Source organism: Rhinoderma darwinii, unplaced genomic scaffold (assembly GCF_050947455.1).
Source record: "Rhinoderma darwinii isolate aRhiDar2 unplaced genomic scaffold, aRhiDar2.hap1 Scaffold_980, whole genome shotgun sequence".
Lineage (NCBI taxonomy): Eukaryota > Metazoa > Chordata > Amphibia > Anura > Rhinodermatidae > Rhinoderma > Rhinoderma darwinii.
In genome coordinates, this window is record NW_027464554.1 from 74,980 (window position 1) to 95,695 (window position 20,716).

At 42.0% G+C, this 20,716-nt stretch overlaps 75 pseudogenes; all 75 read left to right on the forward strand.

The window, feature by feature from the left end:
• The first annotated feature begins 64 nt into the window (after positions 1-64).
• On the forward strand, positions 65-183 carry LOC142734757 (5S ribosomal RNA; annotated as a pseudogene).
• A 253-nt stretch (positions 184-436) lies between these two features.
• On the forward strand, positions 437-555 carry LOC142734748 (5S ribosomal RNA; annotated as a pseudogene).
• A 253-nt stretch (positions 556-808) lies between these two features.
• Positions 809-927, forward strand: LOC142734455 (5S ribosomal RNA; annotated as a pseudogene).
• Positions 928-1,180: 253 nt separating this feature from the next.
• On the forward strand, positions 1,181-1,299 carry LOC142734758 (5S ribosomal RNA; annotated as a pseudogene).
• Positions 1,300-1,366: 67 nt separating this feature from the next.
• Positions 1,367-1,485, forward strand: LOC142734727 (5S ribosomal RNA; annotated as a pseudogene).
• A 67-nt stretch (positions 1,486-1,552) lies between these two features.
• On the forward strand, positions 1,553-1,671 carry LOC142734631 (5S ribosomal RNA; annotated as a pseudogene).
• Positions 1,672-1,924: 253 nt separating this feature from the next.
• LOC142734690 (5S ribosomal RNA) lies at positions 1,925-2,043 on the forward strand (annotated as a pseudogene).
• Positions 2,044-2,296: 253 nt separating this feature from the next.
• LOC142734509 (5S ribosomal RNA) lies at positions 2,297-2,415 on the forward strand (annotated as a pseudogene).
• Positions 2,416-2,668: 253 nt separating this feature from the next.
• LOC142734839 (5S ribosomal RNA) lies at positions 2,669-2,787 on the forward strand (annotated as a pseudogene).
• A 67-nt stretch (positions 2,788-2,854) lies between these two features.
• LOC142734764 (5S ribosomal RNA) lies at positions 2,855-2,973 on the forward strand (annotated as a pseudogene).
• A 67-nt stretch (positions 2,974-3,040) lies between these two features.
• Positions 3,041-3,159, forward strand: LOC142734666 (5S ribosomal RNA; annotated as a pseudogene).
• A 253-nt stretch (positions 3,160-3,412) lies between these two features.
• LOC142734493 (5S ribosomal RNA) lies at positions 3,413-3,531 on the forward strand (annotated as a pseudogene).
• Positions 3,532-3,598: 67 nt separating this feature from the next.
• Positions 3,599-3,717, forward strand: LOC142734747 (5S ribosomal RNA; annotated as a pseudogene).
• Positions 3,718-3,784: 67 nt separating this feature from the next.
• On the forward strand, positions 3,785-3,903 carry LOC142734489 (5S ribosomal RNA; annotated as a pseudogene).
• A 67-nt stretch (positions 3,904-3,970) lies between these two features.
• Positions 3,971-4,089, forward strand: LOC142734789 (5S ribosomal RNA; annotated as a pseudogene).
• A 67-nt stretch (positions 4,090-4,156) lies between these two features.
• Positions 4,157-4,275, forward strand: LOC142734626 (5S ribosomal RNA; annotated as a pseudogene).
• A 67-nt stretch (positions 4,276-4,342) lies between these two features.
• Positions 4,343-4,461, forward strand: LOC142734457 (5S ribosomal RNA; annotated as a pseudogene).
• A 67-nt stretch (positions 4,462-4,528) lies between these two features.
• Positions 4,529-4,647, forward strand: LOC142734778 (5S ribosomal RNA; annotated as a pseudogene).
• Positions 4,648-4,714: 67 nt separating this feature from the next.
• On the forward strand, positions 4,715-4,833 carry LOC142734753 (5S ribosomal RNA; annotated as a pseudogene).
• Positions 4,834-4,900: 67 nt separating this feature from the next.
• LOC142734565 (5S ribosomal RNA) lies at positions 4,901-5,019 on the forward strand (annotated as a pseudogene).
• A 253-nt stretch (positions 5,020-5,272) lies between these two features.
• LOC142734642 (5S ribosomal RNA) lies at positions 5,273-5,391 on the forward strand (annotated as a pseudogene).
• Positions 5,392-5,458: 67 nt separating this feature from the next.
• Positions 5,459-5,577, forward strand: LOC142734439 (5S ribosomal RNA; annotated as a pseudogene).
• Positions 5,578-5,644: 67 nt separating this feature from the next.
• On the forward strand, positions 5,645-5,763 carry LOC142734459 (5S ribosomal RNA; annotated as a pseudogene).
• A 67-nt stretch (positions 5,764-5,830) lies between these two features.
• Positions 5,831-5,949, forward strand: LOC142734621 (5S ribosomal RNA; annotated as a pseudogene).
• A 252-nt stretch (positions 5,950-6,201) lies between these two features.
• LOC142734840 (5S ribosomal RNA) lies at positions 6,202-6,320 on the forward strand (annotated as a pseudogene).
• A 67-nt stretch (positions 6,321-6,387) lies between these two features.
• LOC142734479 (5S ribosomal RNA) lies at positions 6,388-6,506 on the forward strand (annotated as a pseudogene).
• Positions 6,507-6,759: 253 nt separating this feature from the next.
• On the forward strand, positions 6,760-6,879 carry LOC142734669 (5S ribosomal RNA; annotated as a pseudogene).
• A 253-nt stretch (positions 6,880-7,132) lies between these two features.
• LOC142734484 (5S ribosomal RNA) lies at positions 7,133-7,251 on the forward strand (annotated as a pseudogene).
• A 67-nt stretch (positions 7,252-7,318) lies between these two features.
• On the forward strand, positions 7,319-7,437 carry LOC142734686 (5S ribosomal RNA; annotated as a pseudogene).
• A 253-nt stretch (positions 7,438-7,690) lies between these two features.
• LOC142734478 (5S ribosomal RNA) lies at positions 7,691-7,809 on the forward strand (annotated as a pseudogene).
• Positions 7,810-7,876: 67 nt separating this feature from the next.
• On the forward strand, positions 7,877-7,995 carry LOC142734577 (5S ribosomal RNA; annotated as a pseudogene).
• A 67-nt stretch (positions 7,996-8,062) lies between these two features.
• LOC142734781 (5S ribosomal RNA) lies at positions 8,063-8,181 on the forward strand (annotated as a pseudogene).
• A 67-nt stretch (positions 8,182-8,248) lies between these two features.
• Positions 8,249-8,367, forward strand: LOC142734699 (5S ribosomal RNA; annotated as a pseudogene).
• A 67-nt stretch (positions 8,368-8,434) lies between these two features.
• On the forward strand, positions 8,435-8,553 carry LOC142734581 (5S ribosomal RNA; annotated as a pseudogene).
• A 67-nt stretch (positions 8,554-8,620) lies between these two features.
• LOC142734593 (5S ribosomal RNA) lies at positions 8,621-8,739 on the forward strand (annotated as a pseudogene).
• A 67-nt stretch (positions 8,740-8,806) lies between these two features.
• On the forward strand, positions 8,807-8,925 carry LOC142734841 (5S ribosomal RNA; annotated as a pseudogene).
• Positions 8,926-9,364: 439 nt separating this feature from the next.
• Positions 9,365-9,483, forward strand: LOC142734702 (5S ribosomal RNA; annotated as a pseudogene).
• Positions 9,484-9,550: 67 nt separating this feature from the next.
• On the forward strand, positions 9,551-9,669 carry LOC142734636 (5S ribosomal RNA; annotated as a pseudogene).
• Positions 9,670-9,736: 67 nt separating this feature from the next.
• On the forward strand, positions 9,737-9,855 carry LOC142734594 (5S ribosomal RNA; annotated as a pseudogene).
• Positions 9,856-10,294: 439 nt separating this feature from the next.
• On the forward strand, positions 10,295-10,413 carry LOC142734576 (5S ribosomal RNA; annotated as a pseudogene).
• Positions 10,414-10,852: 439 nt separating this feature from the next.
• Positions 10,853-10,971, forward strand: LOC142734806 (5S ribosomal RNA; annotated as a pseudogene).
• A 67-nt stretch (positions 10,972-11,038) lies between these two features.
• On the forward strand, positions 11,039-11,157 carry LOC142734460 (5S ribosomal RNA; annotated as a pseudogene).
• A 253-nt stretch (positions 11,158-11,410) lies between these two features.
• On the forward strand, positions 11,411-11,529 carry LOC142734534 (5S ribosomal RNA; annotated as a pseudogene).
• Positions 11,530-11,782: 253 nt separating this feature from the next.
• On the forward strand, positions 11,783-11,901 carry LOC142734477 (5S ribosomal RNA; annotated as a pseudogene).
• A 67-nt stretch (positions 11,902-11,968) lies between these two features.
• LOC142734773 (5S ribosomal RNA) lies at positions 11,969-12,087 on the forward strand (annotated as a pseudogene).
• Positions 12,088-12,154: 67 nt separating this feature from the next.
• LOC142734646 (5S ribosomal RNA) lies at positions 12,155-12,273 on the forward strand (annotated as a pseudogene).
• Positions 12,274-12,526: 253 nt separating this feature from the next.
• On the forward strand, positions 12,527-12,645 carry LOC142734456 (5S ribosomal RNA; annotated as a pseudogene).
• A 67-nt stretch (positions 12,646-12,712) lies between these two features.
• Positions 12,713-12,831, forward strand: LOC142734745 (5S ribosomal RNA; annotated as a pseudogene).
• A 67-nt stretch (positions 12,832-12,898) lies between these two features.
• On the forward strand, positions 12,899-13,017 carry LOC142734664 (5S ribosomal RNA; annotated as a pseudogene).
• Positions 13,018-13,084: 67 nt separating this feature from the next.
• On the forward strand, positions 13,085-13,203 carry LOC142734612 (5S ribosomal RNA; annotated as a pseudogene).
• A 67-nt stretch (positions 13,204-13,270) lies between these two features.
• On the forward strand, positions 13,271-13,389 carry LOC142734815 (5S ribosomal RNA; annotated as a pseudogene).
• A 67-nt stretch (positions 13,390-13,456) lies between these two features.
• Positions 13,457-13,575, forward strand: LOC142734622 (5S ribosomal RNA; annotated as a pseudogene).
• A 253-nt stretch (positions 13,576-13,828) lies between these two features.
• On the forward strand, positions 13,829-13,947 carry LOC142734557 (5S ribosomal RNA; annotated as a pseudogene).
• Positions 13,948-14,014: 67 nt separating this feature from the next.
• LOC142734482 (5S ribosomal RNA) lies at positions 14,015-14,133 on the forward strand (annotated as a pseudogene).
• Positions 14,134-14,200: 67 nt separating this feature from the next.
• LOC142734714 (5S ribosomal RNA) lies at positions 14,201-14,319 on the forward strand (annotated as a pseudogene).
• A 67-nt stretch (positions 14,320-14,386) lies between these two features.
• LOC142734716 (5S ribosomal RNA) lies at positions 14,387-14,505 on the forward strand (annotated as a pseudogene).
• A 439-nt stretch (positions 14,506-14,944) lies between these two features.
• LOC142734835 (5S ribosomal RNA) lies at positions 14,945-15,063 on the forward strand (annotated as a pseudogene).
• Positions 15,064-15,130: 67 nt separating this feature from the next.
• LOC142734680 (5S ribosomal RNA) lies at positions 15,131-15,249 on the forward strand (annotated as a pseudogene).
• A 67-nt stretch (positions 15,250-15,316) lies between these two features.
• LOC142734571 (5S ribosomal RNA) lies at positions 15,317-15,435 on the forward strand (annotated as a pseudogene).
• Positions 15,436-15,688: 253 nt separating this feature from the next.
• On the forward strand, positions 15,689-15,807 carry LOC142734598 (5S ribosomal RNA; annotated as a pseudogene).
• Positions 15,808-15,874: 67 nt separating this feature from the next.
• Positions 15,875-15,993, forward strand: LOC142734633 (5S ribosomal RNA; annotated as a pseudogene).
• Positions 15,994-16,060: 67 nt separating this feature from the next.
• LOC142734611 (5S ribosomal RNA) lies at positions 16,061-16,179 on the forward strand (annotated as a pseudogene).
• A 67-nt stretch (positions 16,180-16,246) lies between these two features.
• On the forward strand, positions 16,247-16,365 carry LOC142734726 (5S ribosomal RNA; annotated as a pseudogene).
• A 253-nt stretch (positions 16,366-16,618) lies between these two features.
• On the forward strand, positions 16,619-16,737 carry LOC142734586 (5S ribosomal RNA; annotated as a pseudogene).
• A 253-nt stretch (positions 16,738-16,990) lies between these two features.
• LOC142734784 (5S ribosomal RNA) lies at positions 16,991-17,109 on the forward strand (annotated as a pseudogene).
• A 253-nt stretch (positions 17,110-17,362) lies between these two features.
• LOC142734655 (5S ribosomal RNA) lies at positions 17,363-17,481 on the forward strand (annotated as a pseudogene).
• A 67-nt stretch (positions 17,482-17,548) lies between these two features.
• Positions 17,549-17,667, forward strand: LOC142734440 (5S ribosomal RNA; annotated as a pseudogene).
• Positions 17,668-17,734: 67 nt separating this feature from the next.
• LOC142734580 (5S ribosomal RNA) lies at positions 17,735-17,853 on the forward strand (annotated as a pseudogene).
• Positions 17,854-17,920: 67 nt separating this feature from the next.
• LOC142734512 (5S ribosomal RNA) lies at positions 17,921-18,039 on the forward strand (annotated as a pseudogene).
• A 67-nt stretch (positions 18,040-18,106) lies between these two features.
• LOC142734630 (5S ribosomal RNA) lies at positions 18,107-18,225 on the forward strand (annotated as a pseudogene).
• Positions 18,226-18,292: 67 nt separating this feature from the next.
• On the forward strand, positions 18,293-18,411 carry LOC142734441 (5S ribosomal RNA; annotated as a pseudogene).
• Positions 18,412-18,478: 67 nt separating this feature from the next.
• Positions 18,479-18,597, forward strand: LOC142734494 (5S ribosomal RNA; annotated as a pseudogene).
• Positions 18,598-19,222: 625 nt separating this feature from the next.
• Positions 19,223-19,341, forward strand: LOC142734759 (5S ribosomal RNA; annotated as a pseudogene).
• Positions 19,342-19,408: 67 nt separating this feature from the next.
• On the forward strand, positions 19,409-19,527 carry LOC142734718 (5S ribosomal RNA; annotated as a pseudogene).
• A 67-nt stretch (positions 19,528-19,594) lies between these two features.
• Positions 19,595-19,713, forward strand: LOC142734627 (5S ribosomal RNA; annotated as a pseudogene).
• Positions 19,714-20,716: the final 1,003 nt, after the last annotated feature.

Sequence of the window (20,716 nt, forward strand, 5' to 3'; positions counted from 1 at the left end):
TATTATGTCGTTTAGATTTTGTTTCACAATAGATTAAATAGGACTATGGATTAAAGCATATAACGTCAATGCCCATTCTAAGCTGAATGTGCCTGCTCTCGTCAGATCGCAGAAGTTACACAGCTTAAGGCCTCGCTAGTACCAGTGTGGGCGACTGTCTGGGAATCCGTGGTGCGGTTGAATTTTTATTATGTCGTTTAGATTTTGTTTCACAATCGATTAAAAAGGACTATGGATTAAAGCATTTAATGTCAATGGCCATTCTAAGCTGAATGTCCCTCCTCTCGTCAGATCTCAGAAATTACACAGCTTAAGGCCTCGCTAGTACCAGTGTGGGAGACTGTCTGGGAATCCGTGGTGCGGTTGACTTTTTATTATGTCGTTTAGATTTTGTTTCACAATCGATTAAAAAGGACTATGGATTAAAGCATTTAAGGTCAATGGCAATTCTAAGCTGAATGTGCCTGCTCTCGTCAGATCGCAGAAGTTACATAGCTTAAGGCCTCGCTAGTACCAGTGTGGGAGACTGTCTGGGAATCCGTGGTGCGGTTGAATTTTTATTATGTCGTTTAGATTTTGTTTCACAATCGATTAAAAAGGACTATGGATTAAAGCCTTTAATGTCAATGGCCATTCTAAGCTGAATGTCCCTGCTCTCGTCAGATTGCAGTAGTTACACAGCTTAAGGCCTCCCTAGTACCAGTGTGGGAGACTGTCTGGGAATCCGTGGCGCGGTTGACTTTTTATTATGTTGTTTAGATTTTGTTTCACAATAGATTAAATAGGACTATGGATTAAGGCTTTTAATGTCAAAGGCCATTCTAAGCTGAATGTGCCTGCTCTCGTCAGATCGCAGAAGTTACACAGCTTAAGGCCTCGCTAGTACCAGTGTGGGAGACTGTCTGGGAATCCGTGGTGCGTTTGACTTTTTATTATGTCGTTTAGATTTTGTTTCACAATCGATTAAAAAGGACTATGGATTAAAGCATTTAATGTCAATGGCCATTCTAAGCTGAATGTGCCTGCGCTCGTTAGATCGCAGAAGTTACACAGCTTAACGCCTCGCTAGTACCAGTGTGGGAGACTGTCTGGGAATCCGTGGTGCGGTTGACTTTTTATTATGTCGTTTAGATTTTGTTTCACAATAGATTAAATAGGACTATGGATTAAAGCATATAACGTCAATGCCCATTCTAAGCTGAATGTGCCTGCTCTCGTCAGATCGCAGAAGTTACACAGCTTAAGGCCTCGCTAGTACCAGTGTGGGCGACTGTCTGGGAATCCGTGGTGCGGTTGAATTTTTATTATGTCGTTTAGATTTTGTTTCACAATCGATTAAAAAGGACTATGGATTAAAGCATTTAATGTCAATGGCCATTCTAAGCTGAATGTCCCTCCTCTCGTCAGATCGCAGAAATTACACAGCTTAAGGCCTCGCTAGTACCAGTGTGGGAGACTCTCTGGGAATCCGTGGTGCGGTTGACTTTTTATTATGTCGTTTAGATTTTGTTTCACAATCGATTAAAAAGGACTATGGATTAAAGCATTTAAGGTCAATGGCAATTCTAAGCTGAATGTGCCTGCTCTCGTCAGATCGCAGAAGTTACACAGCTTAAGGCCTCGCTAGTACCAGTGTGGGAGACTGTCTGGGAATCCGTGGTGCGGTTGAATTTTTATTATGTCGTTTAGATTTTGTTTCACAATCGATTAAAAAGGACTATGGATTAAAGCCTTTAATGTCAATGGCCATTCTAAGCTGAATGTCCCTGCTCTCGTCAGATTGCAGTAGTTACACAGCTTAAGGCCTCCCTAGTACCAGTGTGGGAGACTGTCTGGGAATCCGTGGCGCGGTTGACTTTTTATTATGTTGTTTAGATTTTGTTTCACAATAGATTAAATAGGACTATGGATTAAGGCTTTTAATGTCAATGGCCATTCTAAGCTGAATGTGCCTGCTCTCGTCAGATCGCAGAAGTTACACAGCTTAAGGCCTCGCTAGTACCAGTGTGGGAGACTGTCTGGGAATCCGTGGTGCGGTTGACTTTTTATTATGTCGTTTAGATTTTGTTTCACAATCGATTAAAAAGGACTATGGATTAAAGCATTTAATGTCAATGGCCATTCTAAGCTGAATGTGCCTGCTCTAGTTAGATCGCAGAAGTTACACAGCTTAACGCCTCGCTAGTACCAGTGTGGGAGACTGTCTGGGAATCCGTGGTGCGGTTGACTTTTTATTATGTCGTTTAGATTTTGTTTCACAATAGATTAAATAGGACTATGGATGAAAGCATCTAACGTCAATGGCCATTCTAAGCTGAATGTGCCTGCTCTCGTCAGATCGCAGAAGTTACACAGCTTAAGGCCTCGCTAGTACCAGTGTGGGAGACTGTCTGGGAATCCGTGGTGCGGTTGCCTTTTTATTATGTCGTTTAGATTTTGTTTCACAATCGATTAAAAAGGACTATGGATTAAAGCATTTAGGGTCAATGGGCATTCTAAGCTGAATGTGCCTGCTCTCGTCAGATCGCTGAAGTTACACAGCTTAAGGCCTCACTAGTACCAGTGGGGGAGACTGTCTGGGAATCCGTGGTGCGGTTGACTTTTTATTATGTCGTTTAGATTTTGTTTCACAATCGATTAAAAAGGACTATGGATTAAAGCATTTAATGTCAATGGCCATTCTAAGCTGAATGTGCCTGCTCTCGTCAGATCGCAGAAGTTACACAGCTTAAGGCCTCGCTAGTACCAGTGTGGGAGACTGTCTGGGAATCCGTGGTGCGGTTGACTTTTTATTATGTCGTTTAGATTTTGTTTCACAATCGATTAAATAGGACTATGGATTAAAGCATTTAACGTCAATGTCCATTCTAAGCTGAATGTGCCTGCTCTCGTCAGATCGCAGAAGTTACACAGCTTAAAGCCTCGCTAGTACCAGTGTGGGAGACTGTCTGGGAATCCGTGGTGCGGTTGACTTTTTATTATGTCGTTTAGATTTTGTTTCACAATAGATTAAATAGGACTATGGATTAAATCATTTAACGTCAATGGCCATTCTAAGCCGAATGTGCCTGCTCTGGTCAGAACGCAGAAGTTACACAGCTTAAGGCCTCGCTAGTACCAGTGTGGGAGACTGTCTGGGAATCCGTGGTGCGGTTGACTTTTTATTATGTCGTTTAGATTTTGTTTCACAATCGATTAAAAAGGACTATGGATTAAAGCATTTAATGTCAATGGCCATTCTAAGCTGAATGTGCCTGCTCTAGTTAGATCGCAGAAGTTACACAGCTTAACGCCTCGCTAGTACCAGTGTGGGAGACTGTCTGGGAATCCGTGGTGCGGTTGACTTTTTATTATGTCGTTTAGATTTTGTTTCACAATAGATTAAATAGGACTATGGATGAAAGCATATAACGTCAATGGCCATTCTAAGCTGAATGTGCCTGCTCTCGTCAGATCGCAGAAGTTACACAGCTTAAGGCCTTGCTAGTACCAGTGTGGGAGACTGTCTGGGAATCCGTGGTGCGGTTGACTTTTTATTATGTCGTTTAGATTTTGTTTCACAATCGATTAAAAAGGACTATGGATTAAAGCCTTTAATGTCAATGGCCATTCTAAGCTGAATGTCCCTGCTCTCGTTAGATCGCAGAAGTTACACAGCTTAACGCCTCGCTAGTACCAGTGTGGGAGACTGTCTGGGAATCCGTGGTGCGGTTGACTTTTTATTATGTTGTTTAGATTTTGTTTCACAATAGATTAAATAGGACTATGGATTAAGGCTTTTAATGTTAAAGGCCATTCTAAGCTGAATGTGCCTGCTCTCGTCAGATCGCAGAAGTTACACAGCTTAAGGCCTCGCTAGTACTAGTGTGGGAGACTGTCTGGGAATCCGTGGTGCGTTTGACTTTTTATTATGTCGTTTAGATTTTGTTTCACAATCGATTAAAAAGGACTATGGATTAAAGCATTTAATGTCAATGGCCATTCTAAGCTGAATGTGCCTGCTCTCGTTAGATCGCAGAAGTTACACAGCTTAACGCCTCGCGAGTACCAGTGTGGGAGACTGTCTGGGAATCCGTGGTGCGGTTGACTTTTTATTATGTCGTTTAGATTTTGTTTCACAATAGATTAAATAGGACTATGGATTAAAGCATATAACGTCAATGGCCATTCTAAGCTGAATGTGCCTGCTCTCGTCAGATCGCAGAAGTTACACAGCTTAAGGCCTCGCTAGTACCAGTGTGGGATACTGTCTGGGAATCCGTGGTGCGGTTGAATTTTTATTATGTCGTTTAGATTTTGTTTCACAATCGATTAAAAAGGACTATGGATTAAAGCATTTAATGTCAATGGCCATTCTAAGCTGAATGTCCCTGCTCTCGTCAGATCGCAGAAATTACACAGCTTAAGGCCTCGCTAGTACCAGTGTGGGAGACTGTCTGGGAATCCGTGGTGCGGTTGACTTTTTATTATGTCGTTTAGATTTTGTTTCACAATCGATTAAAAAGGACTATGGATTAAAGCATTTAAGGTCAATGGCAATTCTAAGCTGAATGTGCCTGCTCTCGTCAGATCGCAGAAGTTACACAGCTTAAGGCCTCGCTAGTATCTGTGTGGGAGACTGTCTGGGAATCCGTGGTGCGGTTGAATTTTTATTATGTCGTTTAGATTTTGTTTCACAATCGATTAAAAAGGACTATGGATTAAAGCATTTAATGTCAATGGCCATTCTAAGCTGAATGTCCCTGCTCTCGTCAGATCGCAGAAGTTACACAGCTTAAGCCCTCCCTAGTACCAGTGTGGGAGACTGTCTGGGAATCCGTGGCGCGGTTGACTTTTTATTATGTTGTTTCGATTTTGTTTCACAATAGATTAAATAGGACTATGGATTAAGGCTTTTAATGTCAATGGCCATTCTAAGCTGAATGTGCCTGCTCTCGTCAGATCGCAGAAGTTACACAGCTTAAGTCCTCGCTAGTACCAGTGTGGGAGACTGTCTGGGAATCCGTGGTGCGGTTGACTTTTTATTATGTCGTTTAGATTTTGTTTCACAATCGATTAAAAAGGACTATGGATTAAAGCATTTAATGTCAATGGCCATTCTAAGCTGAATGTGCCTGCTCTAGTTAGATCGCAGAAGTTACACAGCTTAACGCCTCGCTAGTACCAGTGTGGGAGACTGTCTGGGAATCCATGGTGCGGTTGACTTTTTATTATGTCGTTTAGATTTTGTTTCACAATAGATTAAATAGGACTATGGATGAAAGCATATAACGTCAATGGCCATTCTAAGCTGAATGTGCCTACTCTCGTCAGATCGCAGAAGTTACACAGCTTAAGGCCTCACTAGTACCAGTGTGGGAGACTGTCTGGGAATCCGTGGTGCGGTTGACTTTTTATTATGTCGTTTAGATTTTGTTTCACAATCGATTAAAAAGGACTATGGATTAAAGCATTTAATGTCAATGGCCATTCTAAGCTGAATGTGCCTGCTCTCGTCAGATCGCAGAAGTTACACAGCTTAAGGCCTCGCTAGTACCAGTGTGGGAGACTGTCTGGGAATCCGTGGTGCTGTTGACTTTTTATTATGTCGCTTAGATTTTGTTTCACAATCGATTAAAAAGGACTATGGATTAAAGCATTTAATGTCAATGGCCATTCTAAGCTGAATGTGCCTGCTCTCGTTAGATCGCAGAAGTTACACAGCTTAAGGCCTCGCTAGTACCAGTGTGGGAGACTGTCTGGGAATCCGTGGTGCGGTTGACTTTTTATTATGTCGTTTAGATTTTGTTTCACAATCGATTAAAAAGGACTATGGATTAAAGCATTTAACGTCAATGGCCATTCTAAGCTGAATGTGCCTGCTCTCGTCAGAACGCAGAAGTTACATAGCTTAAGTCCTCGCTAGTACCAGTGTGGGAGACTGTCTGGGAATCCGTGGTGCGGTTGACTTTTTATTATGTTGTTTAGATTTTGTTTCACAATAGATTAAATAGGACTATGGATTAAGGCTTTTAATGTCAATGGCCATTCTAAGCTGAATGTGCCTGCTCTCGTCAGATCGCAGAAGTTACACAGCTTAATCCTCGCTAGTACCAGTGTGGGAGTCTGTCTGGGAATCAGTGGTGCGGTTGCCTTTTTATTATGTCGTTTAGATTTTGTTTCACAATCGATTAAAAAGGACTATGGATTAAAGCATTTCATGTCAATGGCCATTCTAAGCTGAATGTGCCTGCTCTCGTCAGATCGCAGAAGTTACACAGCTTAAGGCCTCGCTAGTACCAGTGTGGGAGACTGTCTGGGAATCCGTGGTGCGGTTGACTTTTTATTATGTCGTTTAGATTTTGTTTCACAATAGATTAAATAGGACTATGGATTAAAGCATTTAACGTCAATGGCCATTCTAAGCTGAATGTGCCTGCTCTCGTCAGAACGCAGAAGTTACATAGCTTAAGGCCTCGCTAGTACCAGTGTGGGAGACTGTCTGGGAATCCGTGGTGCGGTTGACTTTTTATTATGTCGTTTAGATTTTGTTTCACAATCGATTAAAAAGGACTATGGATTAAAGCATTTAATGTCAATGGCCATTCTAAACTGAATGTCCCTGCTCTCGTCAGATCGCAGAAGTTACACAGCTTAAGGCCTCGCTGGTACCAGTGTGCGAGACTGTCTGGGAATCCGTGGTGCGGTTGACTTATTATTATGTTGTTTAGATTTTGTTTCACAATAGATTAAATAGGACTATGGATTAAGGCTTTTAATGTCAATGGCCATTCTAAGCTGAATGTGCCTGCTCTCGTCAGATCGCAGAAGTTACACAGCTTAAGGCCTCGCTAGTACCAGTGTGGGAGACTGTCTGGGAATCCGTAGGTGCGGTAGACTTTTTATTATGTCGTTTAGATTTTGTTTCACAATCGATTAAAAAGGACTATGGATTAAAGCATTTAATGTTAATGGCCATTCTAAGCTGAATGTGCCTGCTCTCGTTAGATCGCAGAAGTTACACAGCTTAACGCCTCTCTAGTACCAGTGTGGGAGACTGTCTGGGAATCCGTGGTGCGGTTGCCTTTTTATTATGTCGTTTAGATTTTGTTTCACAATAGATTAAATAGGACTATGGATTAAAACATTTAATGTTAATGGCCATTCTAAGCTGAATGTGCCTGCTCTCGTCAGATCGCAGAAGTTACACAGCTTAAGGCCTCGCTAGTACCAGTGTGGGAGACTGTCTGGGAATCCGTGGTGCGGTTGACTTTTTATTATGTCGTTTAGATTTTGTTTCACAATTGATTAAAAAGGACTATGGATTAAAGCATTTAATGTCAATGGCCATTCTAAGCTGAATGTGCCTGCTCTCGTTAGATCGCAGAAGTTACACAGCTTAACGCCTCGCTAGTACCAGTGTGGGAGACTGTCTGGGAATCCGTGGTGCGGTTGACTTTTTATTATGTCGTTTAGATTTTGTTTCACAATAGATTAAATAGGACTATGGAATAAAGCATTTAACGTCAATGGGCATTCTAAGCTGAATGTGCCTGCTCTCGTCAGATCGCAGAAGTTACACAGCTTAAAGCCTCGCTAGTACCAGTGTGGGAGACTGTCTGGGAATCCGTGGTGCGGTTGAATTTTTATTATGTCGTTTAGATTTTGTTTCACAATCGATTAAAAAGGACTATGGATTAAAGCATTTAATGTCAATGGCCATTCTAAGCTGAATGTGCCTGCTCTCATCAGATCGCAGAAGTTACACAGCTTAAGGCCTCGCTAGTACCAGTGTGGGAGACTGTCTGGGAATCCGTGGTGCGGTTGCCTTTTTATTATGTCGTTTAGATTTTGTTTCACAATAGATTAAATAGGACTATGGATTAAAACATTTAACGTTAATGGCCATTCTAAGCTGAATGTGCCTGCTCTCGTCAGATCGCAGAAGTTACACAGCTTAAGGCCTCGCTAGTACCAGTGTGGGAGACTGTCTGGGAATCCGTGGTGCGGTTGCCTTTTTATTATGTCGTTTAGGTTTTGTTTCACAATCGATTAAAAAGGACTATGGATTAAAGCATTTAATGTCAATGGCCATTCTAAGCTGAATGTGCCTGCTCTCGTCAGATCGCAGAAGTTACACAGCTTAAGGCCTCGCTAGTACCAGTGTGGGAGACTGTCTGGGAATCAGTGGTGAGGTTGCCTTTTAATTATGTCGTTTAGATTTTGTTTCACAATCGATTAAAAAGGACTATGGATTAAAGCATTTCATGTCAATGGCCATTCTAAGCTGAATGTTCCTCCTCTCGTCAGATCGCAGAAGTTACACAGCTTAAGGCCTCGCTAGTACCAGTGTGGGAGACTGTCTGGGAATCCGTGGTGCGGTTGACTTTTTATTATGTCGTTTAGATTTTGTTTCACAATAGATTAAATAGGACTATGGATTAAAGCATTTAACGTCAATGGCCATTCTAAGCTGAATGTGCCTGCTCTCGTCAGAACGCAGAAGTTACACAGCTTAATGCCTCGCTAGTACCAGTGTGGGAGACTGTCTGGGAATCCGTGGTGCGGTTGACTTTTTATTATGTCGTTTAGATTTTGTTTCACAATCGATTAAAAAGGACTATGGATTAAAGCATTTTATGTCAATGGCCATTCTAAACTGAATGTCCCTGCTCTCGTCAGATCGCAGAAGTTACACAGCTTAAGGCCTCGCTAGTACCAGTGTGGGAGACTGTCTGGGAATCCGTGGTGCGGTTGACTTTTTATTATGTTGTTTAGATTTTGTTTCACAATAGATTAAATAGGACTATGGATTAAGGCTTTTAATGTCAATGGCCATTCTAAGCTGAATGTGCCTGCTCTCGTCAGATCGCAGAAGTTACACAGCTTAAGGCCTCGCTAGTACCAGTGTGGGAGACTGTCTGGGAATCCGTGGTGCGGTTGACTTTTTATTATGTCGTTTAGATTTTGTTTCACAATCGATTAAAAAGGACTATGGATTAAAGCATTTAATGTTAATGGCCATTCTAAACTGAATGTGCCTGCTCTCGTTAGATCGCAGAAGTTACACAGCTTAACGCCTCCCTAGTACCAGTGTGGGAGACTGTCTGGGAATCCGTGGTGCGGTTGACTTTTTATTATGTTGTTTAGATTTTGTTTCACAATAGATTAAATAGGACTATGGATTAAATCATTTAACGTCAATGGCCGTTCTAAGCTGAATGTGCCTGCTCTCGTCAGATCGCAGAAGTTACCCAGCTTAAGGCCTCGCTAGTACCAGTGTGGGAGACTGTCTCGGAATCCGTTGTGCGGTTGAATTTTCATTATGTCGTTTAGATTTTGTTTCACAATCGATTAAAAAGGACTATGGATTAAAGCATTTAATGTCAATGGCCATTCTAAGCTGAATGTGCCTGCTCTCGTCAGATCGCAGAAGTTACACAGCTTAAGGCCTCGCTAGTACCAGTGTGGGAGACTGTCTGGGAATCCGTGGTGCGGTTGACTTTTTATTATGTCGTTTAGATTTTGTTTCACAATAGATTAAATAGGACTATGGATTAAAGCATTTAACGTCAATGGCCATTCTAAGCTGAATGTGCCTGCTCTCGTCAGAACGCAGAAGTTATACAACTTAAGGCCTCGCTAGTACCAGTGTGGGAGACTGTCTGGGAATCCGTGGTGCGGTTGAATTTTTATTATGTCGTTTAGATTTTGTTTCACAATCGATTAAAAAGGACTATGGATTAAAGCATTTAATGTCAATGGCCATTCTAAACTGAATGTCCCTGCTCTCGTCAGATCGCAGAAGTTACACAGCTTAAGGCCTCGCTAGTACCAGTGTGGGAGACTGTCTGGGAATCCGTGGTGCGGTTGACTTTTTATTATGTTGTTTAGATTTTGTTTCACAATAGATTAAATAGGACTATGGATTAAGGCTTTTAATGTCAATGGCCATTCTAAGCTGAATGTGCCTGCTCTCGTTAGATCGCAGAACTTACACAGCTTAACGCCTCCCTAGTACCAGTGTGGGAGACTGTCTGGGAATCCGTGGTGCGGTTGACTTTTTATTATGTCGTTTAGATTTTGTTTCACAATAGATTAAATAGGACTATGGATTAAATCATTTAACGTCAATGGCCATTCTAAGCTGAATGTGCCTGCTCTCGTCAGATCGCAGAAGTTACCCAGCTTAAGGCCTCGCTAGTACCAGTGTGGGAGACTGTCTCGGAATCCGTTGTGCGGTTGAATTTTTATTATGTCGTTTAGATTTTGTTTCACAATAGATTAAAAAGGACTATGGATTAAAGCATTGAATGTCAATGGCCATTCTAAGCTGAATGTCCCTGCTCTCGTCAGATCGCAGACGTTACACAGCTTAAGGCCTCGCTAGTACCAGTGTGGGAGACTGTCTGGGAATCCGTGGTGCGGTTGACTTTTTATTATGTTGTTTAGATTTTGTTTCACAATAGATTAAATAGGACTATGGATTAAGGCTTTTAATGTCAATGGCCATTCTAAGCTGAATGTGCCTGCTCTCGTTAGATCGCAGAACTTACACAGCTTAACGCCTCCCTAGTACCAGTGTGGGAGACTGTCTGGGAATCCGTGGTGCGGTTGACTTTTTATTATGTCGTTTAGATTTTGTTTCACAATAGATTAAATAGGACTATGGATTAAATCATTTAACGTCAATGGCCATTCTAAGCTGAATGTGCCTGCTCTCGTCAGATCGCAGAAGTTACCCAGCTTAAGGCCTCGCTAGTACCAGTGTGGGAGACTGTCTCGGAATCCGTTGTGCGGTTGAATTTTTATTATGTCGTTTAGATTTTGTTTCACAATAGATTAAAAAGGACTATGGATTAAAGCATTGAATGTCAATGGCCATTCTAAGCTGAATGTCCCTGCTCTCGTCAGATCGCAGAAGTTACACAGCTTAAGGCCTCGCTAGTACCAGTGTGGGAGACTGTCTGGGAATCCGTGGTGCTGTTGACTTTTTATTATGTCGCTTAGATTTTGTTTCACAATCGATTAAAAAGGACTATGGATTAAAGCATTTAATGTCAATGGCCATTCTAAGCTGAATGTGCCTGCTCTCGTTAGATCGCAGAAGTTACACAGCTTAAGGCCTCGCTAGTACCAGTGTGGGAGACTGTCTGGGAATCCGTGGTGCGGTTGACTTTTTATTATGTCGTTTAGATTTTGTTTCACAATCGATTAAAAAGGACTATGGATTAAAGCATTTAAAGTCAATGGCCATTCTAAGTTGAATGTGCCTGCTCTCGTTAGAGCGCAGAAGTTACACAGCTTAACGCCTCGCTAGTGCCAGTGTGGGAGACTGTCTGGGAATCCGTGGTGTGGTTAACTTTTTATTATGTCGTTTAGATTTTGTTTCACAATAGATTAAATAGGACTATGGATTAAAGCATTTAACGTCAATGGCCATTCTAAGCTGAATGTGCCTGCTCTCGTCCGAATGCAGAAGTTACACAGCTTAAGGCCTCGCTAGTACCAGTGTGGGAGACTGTCTGGGAATCTGTGGTGCGGTTGACTTTTTATTATGTCGTTTAGATTTTGTTTCACAATAGATTAAATAGGACTATGGATTAAATCATTTAACGTCAATGGCCATTCTAAGCAGAATATGCCTCCTCTCGTCAGATCGCAGAAATTACCCAGCTTAAGGCCTCGCTAGTACCAGTGTGGGAGACTGTCTCGGAATCCGTTGTGCGGTTGAATTTTTATTATGTCGTTTAGATTTTGTTTCACAATCGATTAAAAAGGACTATGGATTAAAGCATTTAATGTCAATGGCCATTCTAAGCTGAATGTCCCTGCTCTCGTCAGATCGCAGAAGTTACACAGCTTAAGGCCTCGCTAGTACCAGTGTGGGAGACTGTCTGGGAATCCGTGGTGCGGTTGACTTTTTATTATGTCGTTTAGATTTTGTTTCACAATCGATTAAAAAGGACTTTGGATTAAAGCATTTAACGTCAATGGCCATTCTAAGCTGAATGTGCCTGCTCTCGTCAGAACGCAGAAGTTACATAGCGTAAGTCCTCGCTAGTACCAGTGTGGGAGACTGTCTGGGAATCCGTGGTGCGGTTGACTTTTTATTATGTTGTTTAGATTTTGTTTCACAATAGATTAAATAGGACTATAGATTAAGGCTTTTAATGTCAATGGCCATTCTAAGCTGAATGTGCCTGCTCTCGTCCGAACGCAGAAGTTACACAGCTTAAGGCCTCGCTAGTACCAGTGTGGGAGTCTGTCTGGGAATCTGTGGTGCGGTTGAGTTTTTATTATGTCGTTTAGATTTTGTTTCACAATCGATTAAAAAGGACTATGGATTAAAGCCTTTAATGTCAATGGCTATTCTAAGCTGAATGTCCCTGCTCTCGTCAGATCGCAGAAGTTACACAGCTTAAGTCCTCGCTGGTACCCGTGTGGGAGACTGTCTGGGAATGCGTGGTGCGGTTGACTATTTATTATGTTGTTTAGATTTTGTTTCACAATAGATTAAATAGGACTATGGATTAAGGCTTTTAATGTCAATGGCCATTCTAAGCGGAATGTCCCTGCTCTCGTCAGATCGCAGAAGTTACACAGCTTAAGGCCTCGCTAGTACCAGTGTGGGAGACTATCTGGGAATCCGTGGTGCTGTTGACTTTTTATTATGTCGTTTAGATTTTGTTTCACAATCGATTAAAAAGGACTATGGATTAAAGCATTTAATGTCAATGGCCATTCTAAGCTGAATGTGCCTGCTCTCGTCAGAACGCAGAAGTTACATAGCTTAAGTCCTCGCTAGTACTAGTGTGGGAGACTGTCTGGGAATCCGTGGTGCGGTTGAGTTTTTATTATGTTGTTTAGATTTTGTTTCACAATAGATTAAATAGGACTATGGATTAAAGCTTTTAATGTCAATGGCTTTTCTAAGCTGAATGTGCCTGCTCTCGTCAGATCGCAGAAGTTACACAGCTTAAGGCCTCGCTAGTACCAGTGTGGGAGACTGTCTGGGAATCCGTGGTGTGGTTGACTTTTTATTATGTCGTTTAGATTTTGTTTCACAATCGATTAAAAAGGACTATGGGTTAAAGCATTTAAAGTCAATGGCCATTCTAAGCTGAATGTGCCTGCTCTCGTCAAATCGCAGAAGTTACACAGCTTAAGGCCTCGCTAGTACCAGTGTGGGAGACTGTCTGGGAATCCGTGGTGCGGTTGACTTTTTATTATGTCGTTTAGATTTTGTTTCACAATAGATTAAATAGGACTATGGATTAAAGCATTTAACGTCAATGGCCATTCTAAGCTTAATGTGCCAGCTCTCGTCAGAACGCAGAAGTTACACAGCTTAAGGCCTCGCTAGTACCAGTGTGGGAGACTGTCTGGGAATCCGTGGTGCGGTTGCATTTTTATTATGTCGTTTAGATTTTGTTTCACAATCGATTAAAAAGAACTATGGATTAAAGCATTTAATGTCAATGGCCATTCTAAGCTGAATGTCCCTGCTCTCGTCAGATCGCAGAAGTTACACAGCTTAAGGCCTCGCTAGTACCAGTGTGGGAGACTGTCTGGAAATCCGTGGTGCAGTTGACTTTTTATTATGTCGTTTAGATTTTGTTTCACAATCGATTAAAAAGGACTATGGATTAAAGCATTTAATGTCAATGGCCATTCTAAGCTGAATTTGCCTGCCCTCGTTAGATCGCAGAAGTTACACAGCTTAACGCCTCGCTAGTACCAGTGTGGGAGACTGTCTGGGAATCTGTGGTGCGGTTGACTTTTTATTATGTCGTTTAGATTTTGTTTCACAATAGATTAAATAGGACTATGGATTAAAGCACTTAACGTCAATGGCCATTCTAAGCTGAATGTGCGTGCTCTCGTCAGATCGCAGAAGTTACACAGCTTAAGGCCTCGCTAGTACCAGTGTGGGAGACTGTCTGGGAATCCGTGGTGCGGTTGACTTTTTATTATGTCGTTTAGATTTTGTTTCACAATAGATTAAATAGGACTATGGATTAAAGCCTTTAACGTCAATGGCCATTCTAAGCTGAATGTGCCTGCTCTCGTCAGAACGCAGAAGTTACACAGCTTAAGGCCTCGCTAGTACCAGTGTGGGAGACTGTCTGGGAATCCGTGGTGCGGTTGACTTTTTATTATGTTGTTTAGATTTTGTTTCACAATAGATTAAATAGGACTATGGATTAAGGCTTTTAATGTCAATGGCCATTCTAAGCTGAATGTGCCTGCTCTCGTCAGATCGCAGAAGTTACACAGCTTAAGGCCTCGCTAGTACCAGTGTGGGAGACTGTCTGGGAATCCGTGGTGCGGTTGACTTTTTATTATGTCGTTTAGATTTTGTTTCACAATCGATTAAAAAGGACTATGGATTAAAGCATTTAATGTCAATGGCCATTCTAAACTGAATGTCCCTGCTCTCGTCAGATCGCAGAAGTTACACAGCTTAGGGCCTTGCTAGTACCAGTGTGGGAGACTGTCTGGGAATCCGTGGTGCGGTTGACTTTTTATTATGTTGTTTAGATTTTGTTTCACAATAGATTAAATAGGACTATGGATTAAGACTTTTAATGTCAATGGCCATTCTAAGCTGAATGTGCCTGCTCTCGTCAGATCGCCGAAGTTGCACAGTTTAAGGCCTCGCTTGTACCAGTGTGGGAGACTGTCTGGGAATCCGTGGTGCGGTTGACTTTTTATTATGTCGTTTAGATTTTGTTTCACAATCGATTAAAAAGGACTATGGATTAAAGCATTTAATGTTAATGGCCATTTTAAGCTGAATGTGCCTGCTCTCGTTAGATCGCAGAAGTTACACAGCTTCACGCCTCCCTAGTACCAGTGTGGGAGACTGTCTGGGAATCCGTGGTGCGGTTGACTTTTTATTATGTCGTTTAGATTTTGTTTCACAATCGATTAAAAAGGACTATGGATTAAAGCATTTAATGTCAATGGCCATTCTAAGCTGAATGTCCCTGCTCTCGTCAGATCGCAGAAGTTACACAGCTTAAGGCCTCGCTAGTACCAGTGTGGGAGACTGTCTGGGAATCCGTGGTGCTGTTGACTTTTTATTATGTCGTTTAGATTTTGTTTCACAATCGATTAAAAAGGACTATGGATTAAAGCATTTAAAGTCAATGGCCATTCTAAGCTGAATGTGCCTGCTCTCGTTAGATCGCAGAAGTTACACAGCTTAACGCCTCGCTAGTACCAGTGTGGGAGACTGTCTGGGAATCCGTGGTGCGGTTGACTTTTTATTATGTCGTTTAGATTTTGTTTCACAATAGATTAAATAGGACTATGGATTAAAGCATTTAACGTCAATGGCCATTCTAAGCTGAATGTGCCTGCTCTCGTCCGAACGCAGAAGTTACACAGCTTAAGGCCTCGCTAGTACCAGTGTGGGAGACTGTCTGGGAATCTGTGGTGCGGTTGAGTTTTTATTATGTCATTTAGATTTTGTTTTACAATCGATTAAAAAGGACTATGGATTAAAGCATTTAATGTCAATGGCCATTCTAAGCTGAATGTGCCTGCCCTCGTTAGATGGCAGAAGTTACACAGCTTAACGCCTCGCTAGTACCAGTGCGGGAGACTGTCTGGGAATCCGTGATGCGGTTGACTTTTTATTATGTCGTTTAGATTTTGTTTCACAATAGATTAAATAGGACTATGGATTAAAGCATTTAATGTCAATGGCCATTCTAAGCTGAATGTGCGTGCTCTCGTCAGATCGCAGAAGTTACACAGCTTAAGGCCTCGCTAGTACCACTGTGGGAGACTGTCTGGGAATCCGTGGTGCGGTTGACTTTTTATTATGTCGTTTAGATTTTGTTTCACAATAGATTAAATAGGACTATGGATTAAAGCATTTAACGTCAATGGCCATTCTAAGCTGAATGTGCCTGCTCTCGTCAGAACGCAGAAGTTACACAGCTTAAGGCCTCGCTAGTACGAGTGTGGGAGACTGTCTGGAAATCCGTGGTGCGGTTGACTTTTTATTATGTCCTTTAGATTTTGTTTCACAATCGATTAAAAAGGACTATGGATTAAAGCATTTAATGTCAATGGCCATTCTAAGCTGAATGTACCTGCTCTCGTCAGATCGCAGAAGTTACACAGCTTAAGGCCTCGCTAGTACCAGTGTGGGAGACTGTCTGTGAATCCGTGGTGCGGTTAACTTTTTATTATGTTGTTTAGATTTTGTTTCACAATAGATTAAATAGGACTATGGATTAAGGCTTTTAATGTCAATGGCCATTCTAAGCTGAATGTGCCTGCTCTCGTCAGATCGCAGAAGTTACACAGCTTAAGGCCTCGCTAGTACCAGTGTGGGAGACTGTCTGGGAATCCGTGGTGCGGTTGACTTTTTATTATGTCGTTTAGATTTTGTTTCACAATCGATTAAAAAGGACTATGGATTAAAACATTTAATGTCAATGGCCATTCTAAGCTGAATGTGCCTGCCCTCGTTAGATCGCAGGAGTTACACAGCTTAACGCCTCGCTAGTACCAGTGTGGGAGACTGTCTGGGAATCGGTGGTGCGGTTGACTTTTTATTATGTCGTTTAGATTTTGTTTCACAATAGATTAAATAGGACTATGGATTAAAGCATTTAACGTCAATGGCCATTCTAAGCTGAATGTGCCTGCTCTCGTCAGATCGCAGAAGTTACACAGCTTAAGGCCTCGCTAGTACCAGTGTGGGAGACTGTCTGGGAATCCGTAGTGCGGTTGACTTTTTATTATGTCGTTTAGATTTTGTTTCACAATAGATTAAATAGGACTATGGATTAAAGCATTTAACGTCAATGGCCATTCTAAGCTGAATGTGCCTGCTCTAGTCAGAACGCAGAATTTACACAGCTTAAGGCCTCGCTAGTACCAGTGTGGGAGACTGTCTGGGAATCCGTGTTGCGGTTGAATTTTTATTATGTCGTTTAGATTTTGTTTCACAATCGATTAAAAAGGACTATGGATTAAAGAATTTAATGTCAATGGACATTCTAAGCTGAATGTCCCTGCTCTCGTCAGATCACAGAAGTTACACAGCTTAAGGCCTCGCTAGTACCAGTGTGGGAGACTGTCTGGGAATCCGTGGTGCAGTTGACTTTTTATTATGTTGTTTAGATTTTGTTTCACAATAGATTAAATAGGACTATGGATTAAGGCTTTTAATGTCAATGGCCATTCTAAGCTGAATGTGCCTGCTCTCGTCAGATCGCAGAAGTTACACAGCTTAACCCCTCGCTAGTACCAATGTGAAAGACTGTCTGGGAATCCGTGGTGCGGTTGAATTTTTATTATGTCGTTTAGATTTTGTTTCACAATCGATTTAAAAGGACTATGGATTAAAGCATTTAATGTTAATGGCCATTCTAAGCTGAATGTCCCTGCTCTCGTCAGATCGCAGAAGTTACACAGCTTAAGGCCTCGCTAGTACCAGTGTGGGAGACTGTCTGGGAATCCGTGGTGCGGTTGAATTTTTATTATGTCGTTTAGATTTTGTTTCACAATCGATTAAAAAGGACTATGGATTAAAGCATTTAATGTCAATGGCCATTCTAAGCTGAATGTGCCTGCTCTCGTCAGATCGCAGAAGTTACACAGCTTAAGGCCTCGCTAGTACCAGTGTGGGAGACTGTCTGGGAATCCGTGGTGCGGTTGACTTTTTATTATGTCGTTTAGATTTTGTTTCACAATCGATTAAAAAGGACTATGGATTAAAGCATTTAATGTCAATGGCCATTCTAAGCTGAATGTGCCTGCTCTCGTCAGATCGCAGAAATTACACAGCTTAAGGCCTCGCTAGTACCAGTGTGGGAGACTGTCTGGGAATCCGTGGTGCGGTTGACTTTTTATTATGTCGTTTAGATTTTGTTTCACAATAGATTAAATAGGACTATGGATTAAAGCATTTAACGTCAATGGCCATTCTAAGCTGAATGTGCCTGCTCTCGTCAGAACGCAGAAGTTACACAGCTTAAGGCCTCGCTAGTACCAGTGTGGGAGACTGTCTGGAAATCCGTGGTGCGGTTGACTTTTTATTATGTTGTTTAGATTTTGTTTCACAATCGATTAAAAAGGACTATGGATTAAAGCATTTAATGTCAATGGCCATTCTAAGCTGAATGTGCCTGCTCTCGTCAGATCGCAGAAGTTACACAGCTTAAGGCCTCGCTAGTACTAGTGTGGGAGACTGTCTGGCAATCCGTGGTGCAGTTGACTTTTTATTATGTCGTTTAGATTTTGTTTCACAATCGATTAAAAAGGACTATGGATTAAAGCATTTAACGTCAATGGCCATTCTAAGCTGAATGTGCCTGCTCTCGTCAGATCGCAGAAGTTACACAGCTTAAGGCCTCGCTAGTACCAGTGTGGGAGACTGTCTGGGAATCCGTGGTGCGGTTGACTTTTTATTATGTCGTTTAGATTTTGTTTCACAATCGATTAAAAAGGACTATGGATTAAAGCCTTTAATGTCAATGGCCATTCTAAGCTGAATGTGCCTGCTCTCGTCAGATCGCAGAAGTTACACAGCTTAAGGCCTCGCTAGTACTAGTGTGGGAGACTGTCTGGGAATCCGTGGTGCGGTTGACTTTTTATTATGTCGTTTAGATTTTGTTTCACAATCGATTAAAAAGGACTATGGATTAAAGCATTTAATGTCAATGGCCATTCTAAGCTGAATGTGCCTGCTCTCGTCAGATCGCAGAAGTTACCCAGCTTAAGGCCTCGCTAGTACCAGTGTGGGAGACTGTCTCGGAATCCGTTGTGCGGTTGAATTTTTATTATGTCGTTTAGATTTTGTTTCACAATCGATTAAAAAGGACTATGGATTAAAGCATTTAAAGTCAATGCTCATTCTAAGCTGAATGTGCCTGCTCTCGTTAGATCGCAGAAGTTACACAGCTTAACGCCTCGCTAGTACCAGTGTGGGAGACTGTCTGGGAATCCGCGGTGCGGTTGACTTTTTATTATGTCGTTTAGATTTTGTTTCACAATAGATTAAATAGGACTATGGATTAAAGCATTTAACGTCAATGGCCATTCTAAGCTGAATGTGCCTGCTCTCGTCCCAACGCAGAAGTTACACAGCTTAAGGCCTCGCTAGTTCCATTGTGGGAGACTGTCTGGGAATCCGTGGTGCGGTTGAGTTTTTATTATGTCGTTTAGATTTTGTTTCACAATCGATTAAAAAGGACTATGGATTAAAGCCTTTAACGTCAATGGCCATTCTAAGCTGAATGTCCCTGCTCTCGTCAGATCGCAGAAGTTACACAGCTTAAGGCCTCGCTGGTACCAGTGTGGGAGACTGTCTGGGAATGCATGGTGCGGTTGACTTTTTATTATGTTGTTTAGATTTTGTTTCACAATAGATTAAATAGGACTATGGATTAAGGCTTTTAATGTCAATGGCCATTCTAAGCTGAATATGCCTGCTCTCGTCAGATCGCAGAAGTTACACAGCTTAAGGCCTCGCTCCTACCAGTGTGGGAGACTGTCTGGGAATCCGTGGTGCGGTTGACTTTTTATTATGTCGTTTAGATTATGTTTCACAATAGATTAAATAGGACTATGGATTAAAGCATTTAACGTCAATAGCCGTTCTAAGCTGAATGTGCCTGCTCTCGTCAGAACGCAGAAGTTACACAGCTTAAGGCCTCGCTAGTACCAGTGTGGGAGACTGTCTGGGAATCCGTGGTGCGGTTGAATTTTTATTATGTCGTTTAGATTTTGTTTCACAATCGATTAAAAAGGACTATGGATTAAAGCATTTAATGTCAATGGCCATTCTAAGCTGAATGTCCCTGCTCTCGTTAGATCGCAGAAGTTACACAGCTTAAAGGGAATGTGTTGCCAGAAAAACATGTTTTTTTTTTAAAAATTAAACATTTAGTGTGTGGGTGATTAAACATTGTTCAAATTTTTTTTATTTTTTTGCACGAGTCCAGGAAATATTATAAATTATTTCTAATTTATAATACTACCCATTTTTGGTCACTAGATGGAGCTGTTCCCAAAATTGCAGCATTGCAACATTGGGTTAAAAGCCCTCGCTCTAGTGAGCTCTCAGCATCCCCCCCTCCTTTATCCTGGCTAGTGCCGGGATAAACGAGGGGTTTGAACGATGTAACCTCCTACACTGTGTGTCGCCATTTTTTGAGCTAACCCACAGTGTAGTAGGTTTACATACAGTAGTAAACACACACAAACACGAACATACATTGAAATCTCTTACCTGCTCCTGCCGCCGCGGCTCCCTCCGGCCCGTCCGCTCCGTTTGCTGCCGCTGGTGCAAGTGCACAAATCCGGAAGCCGCGACCGGAAGTAGTAATATTACTGTCCGGCCGCGACTTCCGGTCCACAGGAAAATGGCGCCGGACGGCGCCAATTTCGAATAGGACTGTGTGGGAGCGGCGCATGCGCAGTTCCCACACAGACGCCGTACACTGCAGTCAATGGGACGGGAGCCGTTCGCAGTCCCTATGGGACTGTGGCTGCCGTATTCCATGTCTGTATGTGTCGTTAATCGACACACACAGAAATGGAACAAAAAATGGCAGCCCCCATAGGGAAGAAAAAGTGTAAAAATAAGAAAAAGTAAAACACAAACACACAAATGAATATAAACGTTTTTATTAAAGCACTAACATCTTTAACATATAAAAAAATAATTTGTGATGACACTGTTCCTTTAAGGCCTCGCTAGTACCAG